A 4,749-nucleotide genomic window follows, 5' to 3' on the forward strand; every position below is an offset into this window, starting at 1 on the left:
ATTATGAATTATGATGGCTACAATGGAACATTGCACATATTGGCAAGGCTCAAGGCAATAGATTTTCTTGTTTTGTTTTGTTTGTTTTTTGAGACAGGGTCTCACTCTGTCACCCAGGCTGGAGTACAGTGGCAAAATCATGGCTCACTGCAACCTCCACCTCTTAGGTTCAAGGGATCCCCCGACCTCAGCCTCCCAGGTAGCTGGGACCACAGCCGTGCACCATCATGTGTGGCTAAATTTTTGTATTTCTGATAGAGATAGGATTTCTTCATATTGTCTAGGCTGGTCTCAAACTCTTGATCTCAAGTAATCTGCCCACCTTGGCCTCCCAAAGTGCTAGGATTACAGGTGTGAACCACCATGCCCTGCCAGGGGGAAAATAGATTTCAATTTAAACACATTCATACCGTTTGACTGAAACAATTGACTCTAAGATATTTAGCCAAGAGAAACAGAAACATATATCCATATGAAACAAAAACTATACAGAAATGTTTATAGCAGATTTATTTGCAATAGCCTAAAAGTGTAAGCAAACCAAATGTCTGTAAACTATTATATATTCTTATTATTGAATGCTATTCAGCAATTAAAAAAAACTGTGGAGACACAACATGAATCTCAATGTAACCGATAATGGAAAGAAATTAAGCAAAAAAGAGTATATATCTAAAATCATATAAAGTGTGAACTAGTTTAGAATGACCTAAAGCAGATTAGTTATCAACTGCAGACAGAGGTGGAGGAAGGAATGAAATTAGAGGCATAAAGAAATGTTTTTGGGTGATGAAAATATTTGGTAACTCAATTATGATGACAGTTTCTCAAGCATATACATATGCTAAAATGATCAAATTCTACCGTTTACATATATGCTTATTTCAATTAGCCTTCAAACGATCATTAAAATATATAACAGTTTGATACTTACAGGAATGATGTAAGAGTATTTCCAGAGTTGCAAATGGTAAAAACAAAAACTCTATTTCTTTTTTTTTTAACAGATTGATAGTTTTCATCCATAATATGGATCATATTTCTTCCATTAAAATACAGTAAGGAATATAGGTGTAAAATATATTACACTTATACCCTGAATTATATGTTTATTTTTTTATATCTTCCCTATCATATTGTTCTTATACACCTAGTAGATAGCAGATTAAATTTACTCAATGGTGATTTATTATTAAGTGCCTACTTTATACAGAGAGTATTCTAGGCACTAGGATACAACATTTTATAATAATATATTTTATTATTTTGTATACAAATTTTATATATAAAACAAAAATTTTAATATATAAATACCTTTCTATATTAACTATATGTAATTATTTAAAACTAAAATATGTGAAGTAGAATTATATGCACCAATTGTTGAATGAGTAAGTCAGTGAATGAATAAATATAAATTTATCTTGCGAATCCAAGTCCACATTTGTCTCGTAAGTCCACTTTATTTTTATCTATGCTATAGAATTGCTTCCAACTTGAAGTAATAGAAAATATAACTAACATAACTTAAATAAAGAATGTTTACTTTTGTCATAAAATGCAAAAATTAGAGTGAGGCAATTGCTGTCCTTCCATCTGTTATCTGGGTTCCTTCTGTCATTCACGTTTACCAGCCTTAATGTATTTCATTTGTTTCCATTCTTGCTGCTTTATTGTCACAACAGAGCTTTTTAGTGTCAGCATTTAGAATGGGACTTAAAATTATCAATATGTAATTTGCCTCCATCTTTGTTGATACCAAAACCTCTGGATAAGTAGACACAGGAATCAGACGGAGTTGAAAATGTCATCTTTGTTTTTTATAATCCTGATGATGTAACATGTCTTAGAGCTGTGGCTAAATGAATTATCTAAACTGTTCTTGTTTCATTAGACACACAACCATATGCTGAGACAAGCACAGCTAGTCTTTTTTTGAAGGCCTCCCTTTCAAGGAAAGATTTTACTATGATATATTTACCACCCAAATAAGCAGAGAAAACCTTTGTCCTGAGGACAAATGCTTCAAGGTCTAAGCTATACATGCTCATTTTCTTTTCTCAATCTCTGTTCTCCTTTGGCAAAGGAGTACAGGAAGCAGGGAGAGGATGGAAACTGCCTCTCCATTGACTATAAACCAAGAGAATTTTCTATGAAGTGCTAAAACGTGAGGGGAGTAGTTAACCTGCCTTTATTGTGGGGTGGGGGGTGGATTTCTTCAGTCATTTTAGCTGTTTTGTCAAAATGAGTGAATATAATGCGAAAAAGACTCAAGAAACTGTGGCTGAAATTGAAACCACCTTTGCAAAAATTGTAACAGTGAGAAAATTATGGCAGTAGGGGAGATCTGATCTAGTCAATCATCACCTTGCCTTTAGCCTTCAAGCTTCCCTTAATTATTCCTGGGCTTGGGCCTAGCTAACTTTGATAGACATTTAGTTTATAGTTTAAATGATAATATCCCTTCTCCAAAACAATGGCCTTTGTAAAGATAGCAAGAGACAGCTAGGCTAGGAGGATAGAGGAGCCTGAATTCTGCCAAAGTGTAGACATAAACAATTGTTGGCTATTATTCCAGAGGTCACAAGATATGCAACTTCCCCAATTACTCCTGCAGATAACATCATTATTGTAGAACCTGAGATTGGCATTTTGAGATGTCTTTCAGAGTTTTTGCATGTCTGACTACCCATGGCTCCAACTGGATCTGCGGACCTTTTCTGTGGCCCCACCTAGAAGCAACTCAGCAAGCACAAGGACCATTTCCCACATCCCTATATATTTTTATTTTTATTTATTTATTTATTCATTTATTTATTTAGAGCAGGAGTGAAAGTTTATTAAAAAACTTTAGAGCAGGAACAAAAGTAAGTAAGATACACTTGGAAGACGGACGGCCAAGTGGGAGACTTGCGAGATCAAGTGCACTGTTTGACCTTTGACTTGGGGTTTTATGCGTTGGCATACTTCCGGGGTGTTGTGTCCTTTCTACCCTGATTCTTCTCTTGAGGTGGGCTGTCTGCATGCTCCGTGGCCTGCCAGCACTTGGGAGGGGTCAGCACTTGGGAGGAGGTGCATGTGCAGTGTTTGCTGGAGTTGTATGAATGCTCTCTTGAGGCGTTCTTCCCTTATCAGCCAAGTGTTCTAACTGGTACAGGGAGAAAGGTGAGGACTGGGGGGTAGGGGCCGAAACCCAAAAGATTCCCCCAGCATGGAACACTCATGTTTCCAGGGTCGTGTTGGAGTAGCAGGGGCTGCTCTTTGGTTTGTGCCCAGCCCACCCCCACCAGGCCCTGTCCTCAGCGCGCTGAGACACTAACGGGCTAATTTCCCACATCCCTATAACTGCACCTCCAACCAATCAGCAGCAAGCACCCATTGCCTAGCCACTCCCACCACTTCCCCCCAAAACCCTGGCCTCCAAATTCTCAGAGATTGATTTGAGTAATGACTGTCTACCACGTGGTGTCGCTGGCCTCATGTCTATTAAAGTCTGTCTTTATTGTAATGCCATAGTCTGGTTTTGTTTGTGCAGTGGGCAGGAAGAATCCACTGGACGGTTAAAAAACGAGACAAGAAATGGAAGTCTACAATTAAAATAACAATGAATCTAAAATGAAATATTATAAAAGTTTTGTGGCCTTGGGCATATTGGACAGCCTCTCTGAAGCTTGTTTTTCTGGGAAAATAAAGAATGCATGCTCTATAATAATCTTTTTATTGTTGGTAAGTTCAAAGGAGGCACCACGCATACAAATACATTCTCTCTCTCTCTCTCTCTCTATGTATATATAAACCCCAAGTCAAAGGTCAAACAGTGCACTTGATCTCGCAAGTCGCCCAGTTGGCCCTCTTCCAAGTGTACTTTACTTCCTTTTGTTCCTGCTCTAAAGCTTTTTAATAAACTGTCACTCCTGCTCTAAATAAATAAATGAATGAATAGATATATATAGAGAGAGAGAGAGAGAGACATATATAATCACAATTCAGAGGACATAGCATATTTTATATACATATATAGACATACACACAAATACATATATATATATAATGTATGTGACAGATTTAGAAATATGTGCTCTGAATTGTAGTTCCAAAAATGTGATTATGACAAAATTACCCTAACCAAGAAAAAAGAGCTCATGGGCTCAAAATTTTGCTAGTGAGCAGTCCTGGTTTTCTTTGTGACAAAAGGCTAAGCCCGAAAACTGAACCAATTGCATTGAAAATACTGACTTTGAGCCAAAGTGTTAACTAACAGAAAAGTACAAATTATCTCAAGCATTATACACACACACACACACACAAATATCAAGGCAAGTGAAGGATGCTTTATTTTAGACAAACTAAATATACCTTTGTGGGTAACTCACAGGGTAAATAATTTTATACCCATTTTGATCTATCATTTAAAAGATCATTTGCCCTGGAGAATACTACAGTCCTAAGTAAAATTTTAAAAAGATTACTTCTTACTAAAATTGTAATAACCTGCCAATAATCTAATCTAGTTCAGGATCTTTTATTTTTTTTTGTAATTTCCCCTAAGAGAAAGGATTAACTTAATTTTTTCTTTTATATCCACTCTATCCTCTTCTTTCCACTGTACTTTGGCTGTTTTAGGATCTGCTATTTAATTTGTATTATATGCCTAAAAAACAGAAAACCATGAAAAAATTAAAGCTGATATACTGGTGTGTAATGATGGATATGCAGTTTTCCATAAACTTACATATAATAAGTGAGGAT

Source organism: Pan troglodytes, chromosome 3 (assembly GCF_028858775.2).
Source record: "Pan troglodytes isolate AG18354 chromosome 3, NHGRI_mPanTro3-v2.0_pri, whole genome shotgun sequence".
Taxonomy (NCBI): Eukaryota; Metazoa; Chordata; class Mammalia; order Primates; family Hominidae; genus Pan; species Pan troglodytes.